Genomic DNA, 18,612 nt, shown 5'->3' with positions numbered 1-18,612 from the left:
TTGTTTATTGATATAGTCGATTATCTAATAGTTTTCCTAATATTGAACCAGCCCTGCATTCCTGGTATAAATCCCACTTGGTCATAGTGTATTATCCTGGGGATGATTTTCTGTAATCTTTTTGCTAATATTTTATATAAGTTTTTAGCATCGATATTCATTAGGCAGATTGGTCTATAATTTTCATTCTCTGTTTTCAGCTTACCTAGTTTAGATATCAGTACCATGTCTGTGTCATAAAAAGAATTTGGTAGGACTTCTTCAATCCCTATTTTTTCAAATAGTTTATATAGCATTGGAATTAGTTGTTCTTTAAATGTTTGGTAGAATTCATATGTAAATCCATCTGGTGCTGGGGATTTTTTTCTTAGGGAGTTGGTTAGTAGTTTCTTCTATTTCTTTTTCTGAAATGGACTATTTAGACTATTTACTTCTTCCTCTGTTAATCTGGGCAAGCTATATTTTTGAAGGTATTCTTCCATTTCATTTAAGTTATCGAATTGATTGGCATAAAGTTGAGCAAAGTAGGTGCTAACTATTGTTCTAATTTCCTCTTCATTAGTGGTGAGTTTTCCCTTTTCATTTTTAAGATTAACAATTTGCTTTTCCTCTTTCCTTTTTTTTAATCAGATTTACTAAGGGTTTGTTTATTTTGTTGATTTTTTCATAGAACCAACTCATAGTTTTATTAATTAATTCAATAGTTTTTTTACTTTCAATTTTATTAATCTCACCTTTTATTTTTAGAATTTCAAGTTTTGTGTTTGTCTGGGGGTTTTTAATTTGTTCCTTTTCTAACAATTTTAGTTGTAAGCTCAATTTGTTGACCTTCTCTTTCTCTATTTTATGCAAGTAGGCCTGTAGAGATAGAAAACTTCCCCTTATTACCACTTTGGCTGTATCCCACACATTTTGGTATGATGTCTCATTATTGTCATTTTCTTGGGTGAAGTTATTACTTATGTCTATGATTTGCTGTTTCACCCAATCATTCTTTAGTATAAGATTATTTAGTTTCCAATTATTTTTTGGTCTATCTTCCCCTGGCTTTTTATTAAATGTAATTTTTATTGCATTGTGGTCTGAAAAGGATGCATTTACTATTTCTGCCTTATTGCATTTCCTTTTGAAGTTTTTATGTCCTAGTATATGATCAATTTTTGTATAGGTTCCATGAACTGCTGAGAAGAAAGTGTACTCCTTTCTGTCTCCATTTAGCTTTCACCAAATATCTATCATATCACACTTTTCTAGTATTCTATTTACCTCTTTGACTTCTTTCTTACTTATTTTGTGGTTTGATTTATCTAATTCTGAGAGTGCAAGGTTGAGATCTCCCACTCTTATAGTTTTGCTGTCTATTTCTTTTTGCAGCTCTCTTAATTTTTCTTTTAAGAATTTAGATGCTGGAGAAGACTGGACTTCTGGCCAAGATGGTGGCATGCAGGCAGACAGCTGCTTGAGCTCCGTGCTTTCTCTCAGGACTTACTTCATGACAATCCTCAGAGTTAATGCTTGACCAGAAAAGAAACCCACAAATAATCACCAAGAGAAGACATCCTTGAAACTCGCCAGAGAAGGTCTGTGTTTGCTCGGTGGAGGGTTGAATAGACTGGGCGCAGAATGAGGGCAGGTAGCCAGAGCGAGACAGGCAGCTCACACAGCTCAGACCAGAGGGGGAGGGGTATGATCTCTGCCGTTTCTGCAAAAAGACTTTTACCCCAGTGTGGATACTCCGTCTTGGCAGCAAGCCAGGAGCAGCAGAGAGGGTGTAAACACTGGAGGTGAGGATTAAAACCCTGGAAAGCTAGTATCTCTAGGAACATGGCCACCCCCAACCCCCACTTGGAGTGACTCAGCGCATTCTCAGAGCCTCAGGCCTCAGAGCGCAGATGCAGCACAGCCATCGCTGTTCTGTTAGTGGCTTTCTGCTGCCCTACCTCCAGTCTGTAGAGGAAGCCCATTAACACCATGCAGCCCCAGCTCCCCCAAAACAGACCAATTGTTTCTCTTGTCAATTTGTTTTCTTCCATTCTGCTCTTGAAATGAACAAAAAATTCAAAAGAGCTCTAACCATTGACAGCTTCTGTATGGAGAGAGAGCAGACTTCAAATTCTGAGGAGACTAAAAACAGACTGTCCCCAAGGGATTCCCCTAAGGGGGATATGATCTGCTCCTCAATACAAAAGAATCTCATAGAGGAAATCAAAAAGGCTCTCACAAGAGAGCTAGAAGAAAAATGGGAAAAGGAAAGGGAAGCTTGGCAAGAGAGCCTGGAGAAGTCATTCCACATATTTAAAGACAAGAGTGGATAAAGAAAACAAATCATTGAGAAACAAAATTAGTGAATTAGAAAAGGCAAACAACTCCAAGGAAAACAGGATTAGTGAGCTGGAAAAGATAAACACTCCAAGGAAAACAGGATTAGTAAGCTGGATAAAGAAATCAGCTGTCTAAAAAATAAAATGGATAAAATGGAAAAAAATTCCATAGAAGAAAAAAACTCACTTAAAAACACAATTGGACAATTACAAATAGATATAAAAAAGTGAGTGAAGAAAATACATCATTGAAAATTAGACTCGAACAAGTAGAAATGAATGACTCAAGGAGAAACCAAGAGGTAGTCAAGCAAAACCAGAGAAATGAAACAATTGAAAAGAATGTCAAGTGCCTTATTAGAAAGACAACAGACCTGGAAAACAGATCCAGGAGAGACAATTTAAGAATAATCGGACTCCCTGAAAAATGTGAGGAAAAAAAAGAGTTTGGACACTATTTTCGAGGAAATTATCAAAGAGAACTGCCCAGACATTTTGGAAACAGAGGGTAAAATAGACATTGAAAAAATTCATCGGTCACCTACTGAAAGGGACCCTAAAATCAAAACGCCAAGAAATATAGTGGCCAAGTTCAAGAACCATCAGACAAAGGAAAAAATACTGGAAGCTGCTAGAAAAAAGCAATTTAGATATGGAGGATCCACAATAAGGATAACCTAGGACCTAGCAGCGTCCACATTAAAAGAACGAAGGGCCTGGAACATGATATTCCAAAAGGCCAAGGAACTTCGTATGCAGCCAAGAATAACTTACCCAGCAAGAATGAGCATGGTTTTCCAGGGAAGAAGATGGACATTTAACGAAATAAATGAATTCCATCTATTTTTGAAGAAAAAACCAGACCTGCATAAAAGGTTTGATCTTCAAATACAGAACTCAAGAGATTTCTAAAAAGGTAAAAAGAAATCTTGAGAACGATACTTCTGCCATAAAAATATGTAAAGAACATATGTATAATTTGTCCTAGAAACTGGAGGTGGAAAGGAAATTATATCATTAAAAAAAGGGTAAAGTGGTGGTACTACATCTCATGAAGAGGCAAAGGTAACCTATTATATCTGAGAGAAAGAAAGGAGGGAGATGAACATAGTGTATATCAATAGACATATTCGATTTATGGTGAAACTTCTTCCAATTCATTGAAAAGTGAGAGGAAAGGAGTAAGCTAAGGGGAAGGGAATACAGAAATTGTGAGGAAAAGGGGTAAAATAAGGGGAGGTACTTTAAGGTGAGGGAGGGATACAAAAAAGGAAGGGCTGTGAAAAGCAAATGGTGTTCACAAGTTTAATACTGGGTAGGAGGGTAAGAGGGAAGGAAAGGGGAAAAGCATAAGCAGGGGTTAATAGGATGGCAAGCAATATAGAATTAGTCATTCTAACCATAAATGTGAATGGGGCAAACTGCCTCATAAAGAGGAAGCTGTTAGCAGACTGGATTAAAACTCAGAATCCTACTATATGTTGTTTACAGGAAACACACCTGAAACAGGGTGATACATTCAAACTAAAACTAAAAGGGTGGAGCAGAATCTATTATGCTTCAGGCAAAGCCAAAAAAGCAGGGGGAGCCATCCTCATCTCAGATCAAGCAAAAACAAAAATTGATCTAATTAAAAGAGATAAGGAAGGGCATTATATCCTGCTAAAGGGTAGCATCAATAATGAAGCAGTATCAATATTAAACATATATGCACCAAGTGGTGCAGCATCTAAATTCTTAAAAGAGAAATTAAGAGAGCTGCAAAAAGAAATAGACAGCAAAACTATAAGAGTGGGAGATCTCAACCTTGCACTCTCAGATTTACATAAATCAAACCACAAAATAAATAAGAAAGAAGTCAAAGAGGTAAATAGAATACTAGAAAAGTTTGATATGATAGATCTTTGGCGGAAGCTAAATGGAGACAGAAAGGAGTACACTTTCTTCTCAGCAGTTCATGGAACCTATACAAAAATTGATCATATACTAGGACATAAAAACCTCAAAATCAAATGCAATAAGGCAGAAATAGTAAATGCATCCTTTTCAGACCACAATGCAATCAAAATTGCATTTAACAAAAAGCCATGGGAAGATAGACCAAAAAATAATTGGAAACTAAATAATCTTATGCTAAAGAATGATTGGGTAAAACAGCAAATCATAGACATAATTAATAACTTCACCAAAGAAAATGACAATAATGAGACATCATACCAAAATGTGTGGGATACAGCCAAAGCAGTAATAAGGGGAAATTTTCTATCTCTACAGGCCTACTTGCATAAAATAGAGAAAGAGAGGGCCAATGAATTGGGCTTACAACTAAGATTACTAGAAAAGGAACAAATTAAAAACCCCCAGACAAACACAAAACTTGAACTTCAAAAAATAAAAGGTGAGATTAATAAAATTGAAAGTAAAAAAAAAAACTATTGCATTAATTAATAAAACTATGAGTTGGTTCTATGAAAAAAACAACAAATAGACAAACCCTTAGTAAACCTGATTAAAAAAAGGAAAGAGAAAAAGCAAATTGTTAGTCTTAAAAATGAAAAGGGCGAACTCACCACTAATGAAGAGGAAATTAGAACAATAGTTAGGAGCTACTTTGCTCAACTTTATGCCAATCATTTCGATAACTTAAATGAAATGGAAGAATACCTTCAAAAATATAGCTTGCCCAGATTAACAGAGGAAGAAGTAAGTAGCCTAAATAGTCCCATCTCAGAAAAAGAAATAGAGCAAGCTATTAACCAACTTCCTAAGAAAAAATCCCCAGGACCAGATGGATTTACATATGAATTCTACCAAACATTTAAAGAACAACTAACTCCAATGCTATATAAACTATTTGAAAAAATAGGGATTGAAGGAGTCCTACCAAATTCCTTTTATGACACAGACATGGTACTGATACTTAAACCAGGTAGATCAAAAACTGAGAAAAAACTATAGACCAATTTCCTTAATGAACATTGATGCTAAAATCTTAAATAAGATATTAGCAAAAAGACTTCAGAAAATCATCCCCAGGATAATACACTATGACCAAGTGGGATTTATACCAGGAATGCAGGGCTGGTTTAATATTAGGAAAACTATTAGTATAATTGACCACATTAATAATCAAATTAATAAAAACCATATGATCATCTCAATAGATGCAGAAAAAGCATTTGATAAAATCCAACATCCATTCCTACTAAAAATGCTTGTGAGGATAGGAATAAATGGACTATTCATTAAAATAATAACGAGCATATATTTAAAACCTTCAGTAAACATCATATGTAATGGTGATAAACTAGAACCTTTCCCTGTAAGATCAGGAGTGAAACAAGGTTGCCCACTATCACCATTACTATTCAATATAGTACTAGAAACGCTAGCCTCGGCAATAAGATCCGAGAAAGAGATTCAAGGAATTAGAGTAGGAAAAGAGGAAATAAAATTATCACTCTTTGCAGATGACATGATGGTATACTTAGAGAATCCCAAAGACTCTGCTAAAAAGCTATTAGAAATAATTCAGAATTTTAGCAAAGTTGCAGGATACAAAATAAATCCACATAAATCCTCAGCATTTTTATACATTACCAACACAATTCAACAGCAAGAGATACAAAGAGAAATTCCATTCAAAATAACGGTCGATAGTATAAAATATTTGGGAATATATCTACCAAAGGAGAGTCAGGAATTATATGAGAAAAATTACAAAACACTTGCCACAAAAATAAAGTCAGATTTAAATAATTGGAAAGACATTCAGTGCTCTTGGATAGCCCAAGCAAATATAATTAAGATGACAATACTCCCTAAACTAATCTATTTATTTGGTGCTACACCAATCAGACTCCCAAGAAACTATTTTAATGACCTAGAAAAAATAACAACAGAATTCATATGCAACAACAAAAGGTCGAGAATTTCAAGGGAAGTAATGAAAAAATATTAAATGAAGGTGGTCTAGCTGTACCTGATCTAGAACTGTATTATAAAGCAACAGTCACCAAACCCATTTGGTATTGGCTAAGAAATAGACTAGTTGTTCAGTGGCATACGTTAGGTTCACAGGGCAAGACAGTGAATAAAAATAGCAATATAGTGTTTCATAAACCCCAAGATCTGAAATCTTGGGATAAGAATTCATTATTTTACAAAAACTGCTGGGAAAACTGAAAATTAGTATGGCAGAAACTAGGCATGGACTCACATTTAACACCACATACTAAGATAAGATCAAAATGGGTCCAAGATTTAGGCATAAAGAACGAAATCATAAATAAATTGGAGGAACCTGGGATGGTTTACCTCTCGGACTTGTGGAGGAGGAAGGAGTTTGTGTCCAAGGGAGAACTAGAGACCATTATTTATCACAAAATAGAATATTTTGATTACACCATATTAAAAAGTTTCTACACAAACAAAATTAATGCAAACAAGATTAGAAGTGAAGTAACAAATTGGGAAAAAATTTTTACAGTTAAAGGTTCTGATAAAGGCCTCATCTCCAAAATATACAGAGAATTGACTTTAATTTATAAGAAATCAAGCCATTCTCCAATTGATAAATGGTCAAAGAATATAAACAGACAATTTTCAGATGATGAAATTAAAACTATTTCCACTCATATGAAAGAGTGTTCCAAATCACTATTGATCAGAGAAATGCAAATTAAGACAACTCTGAGATATCATTACACACTGTCAGATTGGCTAAGATGACAGGAACTAATAACGATGAATGTTGGAGAGGCTGTGGGAAAACTGGGACACTGATGCATTGTTGGTGTAGTTGTGAAAGAATATAACCATTCTGGACAGCAATCTGGAATTATGCCCAAAAAGTTATCAAACTATGCATACCCTTTGATCCAGCAGTGCTACTACTGGGCTTATATCCCAAGGAAATACTAAAGAAGGGAAAGGGACCTGTATGTGCCAAAATGTTTGTGGCAGCCCTTTTCTTAGTGGCTAGAAACTGGAAAATGAATGGATGTCCATCAATTGGAGAATGGTTGGGTAAATTATGGTATATGAATGTTATGGAATATTATTGCTCTGTAAGAAATGACCAACTGGAGGAATACAGAGAGGCTTGGAGAGACTTACATCAACTGATGCTGAGTGAAACGAGTAGAACCAGGGGATCATTATACACTTCAACAATGATACTGTATGAGGATGTATTTTGAATGAAGTCGATATCTTCAACACAGAGAAGAGCTAATCCAATTCCAATTGATCAATGATGGACAGAATCAGCTACATCCAGAAAAGGAACACTGGGAAATGAGTGTAAACTGTGAGCATTGGTTTTTGTTTTGTTTTGTTTTGTTTTGTTTCTCTTCCCAGATTATTTTTACCTTGCGAATACAATCCTTCCTTTGTAACAACAACAACAACAAAATTTGGTTCTGCACATATATATTGTAACTAGGATATACTATAAGATATTTAATATGTATGGGAATGCCTGCCATCTAGGGGAGGGGGTGGAGGGAAGGAGGGGAAAAACTCGGAACAGAAGGGAGTACAAGGGATAATGTTTGTAAAAAAATATCTATGCATATGTACTGTCAAAGAAAATGTTATAATTATAAAAATTAATTTTAAAAATAGTTAAAAAAAAGATTTTAGATGCTGTACCACTTGGTGTGCATATGTTTAGTATTGATACTGCTTCATTATTGATGCTACCCTTTAGCAGGATATAATGTCCTTATCTCCTTTAAATAGATCAATTTTTGTTTTTGCTCAAAATTCACCTTTGCAAAACCTTATGTTCCAAATTTTTCTCCCTCTTTCCCTTCTTCCTAACCTCCCCTAGACACAAGTAATCCAATATAGATTAAAAATGTGCAGTTCTAAACAGAATCCCACATTTATCATGCTGCACAAGAAAAATCAGATCAAAAAGGAAAAAAAATGAGAAAGAAAAAAAAGCAAGCAAAAAATGATAACAACAAAAAATATGAAAATACCATGCTGTGCTCTACATTCAGTCCACACAGTACTCTTTCTTGGATGCAGATGTCTCTCTTCATCATGTCTATTGAAAATGGCCCAAATCACCTTCTTGTTGAAAAGAGCCAAGTCCATCAGTTGATCATCAAATATTCTTGTTGTAGCTGTGCATGTTTTCTTGCTTCTACTTACTTCACTTAACATCAATTCATGTAAGTCTCTCCAAGGCTTTCTGAAATCATCATGCTGATTGTTTCTTATAGAACAATAATATGCCATTACATTCATATACCATCACTTATTCAGCCATTCTCCACCTGATGGGCATCCATTTAGTTTCCAGTTCCTTGCCACTACAAAAAGAGCATATACATGTGGGTCCTTTTCCCTTTTTTATTATCTCTTTGGGATATAAGCCCAGTAGAGACACTGATGGATCAAAGGATATGCATATTTTGATAACCCTTAGGGCATAGTTCCAAATGGTTCTCCAGAATAGTTGAATCAATTCACAACTCCACTAATAATGTATTAGTTCTCAGTTTTCCCACATCCCCACCAACAATGTATCAGCATCCCAGTTTTCCCACATCCCCTCCAATAATCATCATTATCTTTTCCTGTCATCTTAGCCAATTTGAGTGGTATAGTGGTATCTCAGAGCTTTCTTAATTTGCATTTCTTTAATCAATAGTGATTTAGAGCTTTTTTCATATGACTAGAAATGGCTTTAATTTCTTTGTCTGAAAATTGTTCATATTGTTTGGCCATTTATTGATTTGAGAATGGCTTGTACTCATAAATCTGAGACAATTATATATTTCAGAAGTAAAGACTTTATCAGAATCCTTGGTTGTAAAGGATTTTCTGCTTCCCTTCTAATTTTTGCTGCATTAGTTTTATTTGTACAAACTCTTTTTAACTAAGAATCAAAATGATATATTTTGCTTTTCATAACGTTCTCTAGTTCTTTTTTGGCTATAAATTCTTTCCTTCTCCACAGATCTGAGAGGTATACTATCCCTTGTTCTCCTAATTTGCTTATAGTATCATCCCTAATGTTTAAATCATGAACCCATTTTGACCTTCTCTTGGTATAGTGTTTTAGGTGTTGGTCAATACTCAGTTTCTGTCATGCTATTTTTCAACTTTCCCAACAATTTCTGTCAAATAATGAATTCTTATTCTAGAAGTTGGAGTCTTTGGGTTTCATCAAATACTGGTTTACTATAATTATTGATTATTATGTTTTGTAAACCTAACTTGTTCCATTGATCCACTATTTTATTTCTTAGCTAGTACCAAATGTTTTGATGATCACTACTTTATAATATAGATTTAGATCTGATACAGCTAGGCCCACCTTCATTTGATTTTTTTTTTTATTAATTCCATTGATATTCTTAACCTTTGGTTCTTCCAGATGAAATTTATTATTAATTTTCTAGCTCTAGAAAATTCTAGCTTTCTAGTTTGATTGATAAGGCACTTAACAGGTAGAATTATCATTTTTATTATATTCATTAGACCTACCCATGAACACTTGATATTTTCCCAATTTAATATGACTTTATTTGTGTGGAAAGTGTTTTGAAATTGTGTTTATATAGTTCCTGACTTTGTCTTGGAAGGCATACTGCCAAAGCTTTTATATTATCTACAGTTATTTAAAATGGAATTTCTCTTTGTTTTTCTTACTTCTTGACTCTGTTGGTAATATATAAAAATGCTGATGATTTATGTGAATTTATTTTGTATCCTGCACCTTTGCTAAAGTTGTGAATTGTTTTTTAGTTGATTGTTTAGGATTCTCTAAGTGTACCATCATATCATCTGTAAAGAGTGATAATTTGGTTTCCTCATTACCTACTCTAATTCCTTTAATCTCTCTTCCCTTTTTTCCCCAAAGCTAACATTTCTAATACAATGGCAATAGTGGGAAATGTTGTTTCACCCCTAATCTTATTGGGAATGGTTCTTGTTTGTCCCCATTACATATGATCCTTGCTGATGGTTTTAAATAGATGCTATTGATTATTTAAAGAAAAGTTTCATTTATTCCTATGTTCTCTAGTGTTTTTTTTTTTTTTAATAAGAATGGGTGCTGGATTTTGTCAAATGCTTTTTCTGCATCTATTGTTGTAATCATATGACTTCCTTTAGTTTGGTTATTGATAGATTCAATTTGTATAATAGTTTTCCTAATATCAAATCATCCCTGCATTCCTGGTATAAATCCTACTTGATCATAGTATATTCTCCTGGCAATAAATTGCTATATTCTCTTTGCAAATATTTTATTTACAATTTTTTGCAACAATATTCATTAGGGAAATTGATGTATAATATTTTTGCCTGTTTTGTGCATTGATATCAGCACTGTATCTGTGTCATAAAAGGAATTTGGGACTCCTTTTTTAAAAAAATAGTTTATATAGTATTGGAATTAATTGTTTTTTAAATGTTTGATAGAATTAACTTGTAAACCCATCTGGCCCTGGAGATTTTTTTTTTTTTTTTTTTTTTTGTAAATTAAAAAAAAAAACTTCAATAAATTTTAAAAAAGAGTTTACATTCTCATGGGGGAGACAACAAGCATATTTATAAGATAAACAAATAAACATAATATATATACACATATTATATAAATAAATATATAATATTATATATAACAATAATATAAAATATATAATATACATAATATATATATACAAAATACATACATATATAAAATAAATAATCATGAAAATTAATAAATATAAATAAATTCAAGACAACAAGCACCTTCATTTTTTTACCTACTCATCTCTTGCAATAATTATAATAGGAATAAATGACTGGAGTACCATGTAGATAATTCTACTCAATTGCAGAGGAAGAAGAAATAGAGAAATTGTATGAAGAACTTGACAAAGTCCTCCAACATAACTGAACACTCACTGTAATATTTGCTAATTTCAATACAAAAGTAGGAAGAAAGCCAAAATAATGTTGGGAAAACAGAGTTCAGCAGAATAATTCCATTACTGGGAATATACCCTGAAACTTATAACAATAATAAAAAAAGAGAAAGTCATTTTTTCAAAGATTTTCATAGCAGAATTTTAAGCAATTGTCAAAGCAAAATAAAACAAAAAACCCTAATCCTAGAAATAATCTAAATGTTCAAGAATAATGAAGTGGATCAATACTTTAATGTATTTTTTTTGTTCTTTTTTAAAGTTTTTTTAAATTTTTTATTTTATTTTATAATTATAACTTTTATTTTTGACAGTACATATGCATGGGTAATTTTTTACAACATTATCCCTTGCACTTACTTCTATTCAGATTTTTTCCCTTCCTCCCCCAACCCCCTCCCCCAGATGGCAGGCAGTCTTATACATGTTAAATATATTACAGTATATTCTAGATACAATATATGTGTGTAGAACCGAATTTCTTGTTGCACAGGAAGAATTGGATTCAGAAAGTAAAAATAACAGTTTATACTCATTTCCCAGTGTTCCTTTTCTGGATGTAGCTGATTCTGTTCATCATTAATCAACTGGAATTGGATTAGCTTGGAGATTTTTTCTTAGGGAGTTCATTAATAGTTTGTTCAATTTCCTTTTCTAAAATGGCATTATTTAAATAATATATTTCCTCCTCTGTTAATCTGGGCAATCTATATTTTTGTAAGTATTCATCCATTTCACTTAGATTTTCAGCTTTATTTGCAGGCAGTTGGGCAAAATAGCTCCTAATTATTGCTTTAATTTTTTGTTGTTGTTGTTGTTATTGAGGCAATGGGGGTTAAGTGACTTGCCTAGGGTCACACAAGTAGAAAATCTACAAAAGCATATTTAAAACATTACAATGATTTTTATTTTTGACTTGCTTTCACTTGATAAATGATTCTTCTGGGAATTAAATAGTGTCCTAGACTAACAAGTTTTTTGAAAGCCTGAAAGGTCATACAATAATTGTCTATTCAATTTTTTCCTATTTTATTCTATGGATATGAATGTGAATGTGACTGTATTTTGGTTTCTAGGATTCTAATTGGGAGAGCCCTTTGAGACAAGAGAAAAACTTAGCAAAGATTTTCTGCCAAAGGAGGAAATAAAGGTTTTCTTGACAACCTCAAAGTCAAGGTGTTCTATGAACCACCTAAATAGGACATAAAAATACAGTTTGTCCCTTTATTTTCCCCATTCCATTTCAATCAATTTTCTCGACCCAGACTCAATACTTTGCAATGAAATGGCTTGAAATTTATAATACTGCTTTTTTTTTTTTTTTTTTTTTGGAGGGGGGGTGGATGGTGGATGGGTTTGCCATATAGGGAAACAAGAGGGGCTTAAAAAGTTTATTGAAGAAATTTGTGTTTATAAATTAGTCACTTCCAAATATACATCTTAACAATTGTAATACAAAAATACATGTAGACATGCACACATATACACATAGATGCTTGATAAAGAGTTCAGCAATAGCAGCCAACATCATTTTATCTGACAGAACATTCTACATCTCTAGCCTACAGCTTCTCTTCCACATAGAAAGAACAATACTTCATTTGTTGTTTTCTAGGCTGGAGTTTTTTCTTTTTTTCAATATGATTATCATGAGAATGACAAACTTGCAGTATTCAATAGTTTCTTGTTCTTAGCATCTCATCCCTCAACATTTGATCAAAGTTTAGGCAAGTTGCTCTATAAATTTATGGTATCAACATCTATTTTGTATAATTCTTAATGTGTGATTTACCAATTTAATGTGACTCCTTGAGGGTAGATGGTTGTTTTTGTCTTTCTTTGTATCCATCAAGTTCCACACTGTGAATGAGACATATGATATATGTTCAATAAAGGCTTCTTAACTCTCTAGACATATCTTTTCTTCATGTTCTGTACTTTGTTTAACCTAGATCAATTAACATGTACTTCATTTCACAACAGGAAAATTGGACTGTATATATGGAACCTTTTTCTTGTGTTTGATATTTTTGGAATAAAGGTGCCAAAGAGTAAGATCCATGATTCAGAGGGCACCTTCTTACATAAGGCCAAATGCTTTCTCCACAATTATTAGAATTTTTAGTTCCTCCAATACCATATAAACAGGCTAATATTTCTCTCACTCCTTCTGTTTACATGGCATTTCTTTCCATTTTACATGATATTAGAATATTAATTTAATATATTAAAGGTAGTTATGACCCCAGAGATTATCATGTTAAATTGAACATGATGTTCTTCTAAACTTAATTTGTGCCTCATTGTTTTGCAGGATTTTTGCACTTTATCTAGTATAAGGAATTTTTCTTGCACTCATTTGTGTTCTTTAGTTCCTTCTACAATGGACTTTTGGGTTAATTTATTTCTAAGGTCTTGATTATTCAAGCCTTTTTGTCTTTTTTTCCTTTTTAAAGTAGAATCAAAGAGTGCCAATGAGAATTCTTTTATTATATAGTTTGTCATATAGTGATACTAGTTCCTTTTGATTCCTATTTTTTTCCATTTTCCCAGTGAAAATCCTCAGCAGTCTTTTAGTTGCTGAATTAATTTTATAATTATAACATTTTTTGACTGTACATATGCATGGGTAATTTTTTACAACATTATCCCTTGCACTCACTTCTGTTCCAATTTTTCCCTTCCTTCCCTTCACCCTTTCCCCTAGATTGCAGGCAGTCTTATACATGTTAGATATGTTATAGTGGATACACTTATATGTTCGCAGAACCGAATTTCTTGTTGCACAGGAAGAATTGGATTCAGAAGGTAAAAATAACCTGTGAAGAAAAACAAAAATGCAAACACTTTACACTCATTTCCCAGTGTTCATTCTCTGGGTTCATTCTCTGCTGATTCTGTCCATCATTGATCAATTGGAACTGAACTAGATCTTCTCTTTTTCGAAGATATCCACTTCCATCAGAAAACATCCTCATACAGCATTGTTGTTGAAGTATATAGTGATCTCCTAGTTCTGCTCATTTCACTCAGCATCAGTTGATGTAAGTCTCTCCAAGCCTCTCAGTATTCATCCTGCTGGTCATTTCTTACAGAACAATAATATTCCATAACTTTCATATACGACAATTTACCCAACCATTCTCCAATTGATGGGCATCCATTCATTTTCCAGTTTCTAGCCACTATAAAAAGGGCTGCCACAAACCTTTTGGCACATACAGGTCCCTTTCCCTTCTTTAATATTTCTTTGTGATATAAGCCCAGTAGCAGCACTGCTGAATCAAAGGGTATGCACAATTTGATAACTTTTGGAGCATAATTCCAAATTGCTCTCCAGAATGGTTGGATTCTTTCACAACTCCACCAACAATGAATCAGTGTCCCAGTTTTCCCACAGCCCCTCCAACATTCATCGTTATTTGTTCCTGTCATCTTAGCCAATCTGACAGGTATGTAGTAGTATCTCAGAGTTGTCTTAATTTGCCTTTCTCTGATCAATAGTGATTTGGAACATTCTTTTATATCAGTGGAAATAGTTTTAACTTCATCATCTGAAAATTGTCTGTTCATATCCGTTGACCATTTATCAATTGGAGAATGGCTTGATTTCTTATAAATTAGAGTCAGTTCTCTATATATTGTGAAAATGAGGCCTTTACCAGAACCTTTAACTGTAAAAAATGTTTTCCCAGTTTGTTACTTCTCTTCTAATCTTGTTTGCATTAGTTTTGTTTGTACAAAAGCTTTTTAATTTGATGTAATCAAAATTTTCTATTTTGTCATCAATAATGATCTCTAGTTCTTCTTTGATCACAAATTCCTTCCTCCTTCACAGGTCTGAAAGGTAAACTATCCTATGTTCCTCTAATGTATTTATAATCTCGTTCTTTATGCCTAAATCATGGACCCATTTTGATCTTATCTTGGTATGTGGTGTTAAGTGTAGGTCCATGCCTAATTTCTGCCATACTAATTTCTAGTTTTCCCATCAGTTTTTGTCAAATAATGAATTCTTATCCCAAAAGTTGGGATCTTTGGGTTTGTCAAACACTAGATTGCTATAGTTATTGACTATTTTGTCTTGTGAACCTAACTTATTTCACATATCAACTAATCTATTTCTTAGCCAATACCAAATGGTTTTGGTGACTGATGCTTTATAATATAGTTTTAGATCAGGTACAGCTAGCCCACCTTCATTTAATTTTTTTTTTCATTAATTCCCTTGAAATTCTCGACCTTTTGTTCTTCCATATGAATTCTGTTGTTATTTTTTCTAGGTCATTAAAATAGTTTCTTGGGAGTCTGATTGGTATAGCACTAAATAAATAGATTAGTTTAGGGAGTATTGTCATCTTGATTATATTTGCTCGGCCTATACATGAGCACTTAATGTTTTCCCAATTATTTAAATCTGACTTTATTTTTGTGGCAAGTGTTTTGTAATTTTGCTCATATAATTCCTGACTTTCCTTTGGTAGATAGATCCCCAAATATTTTATACTATCGACAGTTATTTTAAATGGAATTTCTCTTTGTATCTTTTACTGTTGGATTTTGTTGGTAAAGTATAAAAATGCTGAGGATTTAAAGTTCTGAATTATTTCTAATAGCTTTTTACCAGAATCTTTAAGTATACCATCATGTCATCTGCAAAGAGTGAGAGTTTGGTTTCCTTATTACTTACTCTAATTCCTTTAATCTCTTTCTAGACTTTTATTGCCAAGGCTAGCGTTTCTAATACACTATTGAATAGTAATGGTGATAGTGGGCAATCATGTTTCACTCCTGATCTTACTGGGAACGTTTCTAGTTAATCCCCATTTACATATGATGCTTACTGATGGTTTAAAATATATGCTTCTGACTATTTTAAGGGATAGTCCATTTATTCCTATACTTTCAAGTGTTTTTTATTAGGAATGGATGTTGGATTTTGTCAAATGCTGTTTCTGCATTTATTGAGATGATCATATGGTTTTTGTTAATTTGGTTATTGCTATAGTCAATTATGTTAATAGTTTTCCTAATATTGAACCAGCCCTGCATTCCTGGTATAAATCCCACTTGGTCATAGTGTATTATCCTGGGGATGATTTTCTGTAATCTTTTTGCTAATATCTTATTTAAGATTTTAGCATCAATATTCATTAGGCAGATTTGTCTACAATTTTCTTTCTCTGTTTCAACCTACTTGGTTTAGGTATCAGTAACAAGTCTGTGTCATAAAAAGAATTTGGTAGTAGTCCTTCAATCCCTATTTTTTCAAATAGTTTATATAGCATTGTGGTGAATTGTTCTTTAAATGTTTGGGAGAATTCACATGTAAATCCATCTGGTGCTGGGGATTTTTTCTTAGTGAGTTAGTTAATAGCTTGTTCTATTTATTTTTTCTGAGATTGGACTGTTTAACCAATTTATTTCTTCCTCTGTTAATCTGGGCAAGCTATATTTTTGAAGCTATTCTTCCATTTCATTTAAGTTATCGAATTTATTGGCATAAAGTTAGTCAAAGTACATCCTAATTATTGCTCTAATTTCCTCTTCATTAGTGGCGAGATTCATTTTTAAGACTAACAATTTGATTTTCCTCTTTCCTTCTTTTAATCAGACTTACTAAGGGTTTGTCTATTTTGTTGGGTTTTTCATAGAATCAACTCTTAGTTTTATTAATTAATTTAATAGTTTTTTTTTTTTTTTTTTTTTTTTACTTTCAACTTTATTAATCTCTCCTTTTATTTTTAAAATGTCAAGTTTAGTGTTTGGGGGTTTTTAATTTGTTCCTTTTCTATCATTTTTTAGTTGCAAGCCCAATTCATTGACCTTCTCTTTTTCTATTTTATGCAAGTAGGCCTCTAGAGATATAAAATTTCCCCTTATTACCACTTTGGCTGTATCCCACACATTTTGGTATGATGTCTCATTATTGTCATTTTCTTGGGTGAAGTTATTAATTATGTCTATGATTTACTGTTTCACTCAATCATTCTTTAGTGTGAGATTATTTTGTTTCCAATTATTTTTTGGTCTATTTTCCCCTGGCTTTTTATTAAATGTAATTTTGATTACATTGTGGTCTGAAAAGGATGCATTTACTATTTCTGCCTTACTGCATTTGATTTTGAGGTTTTTATGTCCTAGTATATGATCAATTTTTGTATCAGGTTCCATGAACTGCTGAGAAGAAAGTGTACTCCTTTCTGTCTCTATTTAGCTTTCGCCAAAGATCTATCATATCAAAATTTTCTAGTATTCTATTTACCTCTTTGACTTCTTTCTTATTTATTTTGTGGTTTGATTTATCTAATTCTGAGAGTGCAAGGTTGAGATCTCCCACTCTTATAGTTTTGCTGTCTATTTCTTCTTGCAGTTCTCTTAATTTCTCTTTTAAGAATTTAGATGTTGTACCACTTGGTGCATATATGTTTAATATTGATACTGCTTCATTATTGATGCTACCCTTTAGCAGGATATAGTGCCCTTCCTTATCTCGTTTAATTAGATCAATTTTTGTTTTTGCTTGATCTGAGATGAGGATGGCTCCCCCTGCTTTTTTGGCTTTGCCTGAAGCATAGTAGATTCTGCTCCACCCTTTTACTTTTAGTTTGAATGTATCACCCTGTTTCAGGTGTGTTTCCTGTAAACAACATATAGTAGGATTCTGAGTTTTAATCCAGTCTGCTAACAGCTTCCTCTTTATGAGGCAGTTTGCCCCATTCACATTTATGGTTAGAATGACTAATTATATATTGCTTGCCATCCTTCTAACCCATGCTTATGCTTTTCTCCTTTCCTTTTTCCTTACCCCTTTCCCCAGTATTAAACTTGTGAGCACCACTTGCTTCTCATAGCCCTCCCTTTTTAGTATCCTCTCCCACTTTAGAATTCCTCCCCCTATTTTACCCCTTTCCCTCACAATTTCTGTGTTCCCTTCCACTTAGCTTACTCTTTCCCTTTTCACTTTTGCCCTCCCACTTTTTAATGAAGTGAAAGGGGTTTCACCATAATCAAATATGTCAATACTTTTCTCTTTAAGCTAATTCTGATGAGAATATGATATACACTATATTCATCCTCCTCCATTCTTTCTCTCAGATATAATTAAGTTACTTTTGCTTCTTCGTGAGATGTAGTACCACCAATTTACCCTTTTTCTTGTACAATTTCTTTTCCACCTCTATTTTCTAGAACAAATTATACATGTGTTCTTTATATATATGTATGGCAGAAATATAATTCTCAAGATTTCTTTTTACTTTTTTAGGTTTTTCTTAAGTTCTATATTTGGAAATCAAACTTTTTGCTTAGATCTGGTATTTTCATCAAGAATAGATGAAATTCACTTATTTCGTTGA

This window comes from Sminthopsis crassicaudata, chromosome 3 (assembly GCF_048593235.1).
Source record: "Sminthopsis crassicaudata isolate SCR6 chromosome 3, ASM4859323v1, whole genome shotgun sequence".
NCBI lineage: Eukaryota > Metazoa > Chordata > Mammalia > Dasyuromorphia > Dasyuridae > Sminthopsis > Sminthopsis crassicaudata.
The sequence above is the reverse complement of the archived record's forward strand: the minus strand, read 5'-3'. Positions refer to the sequence as shown.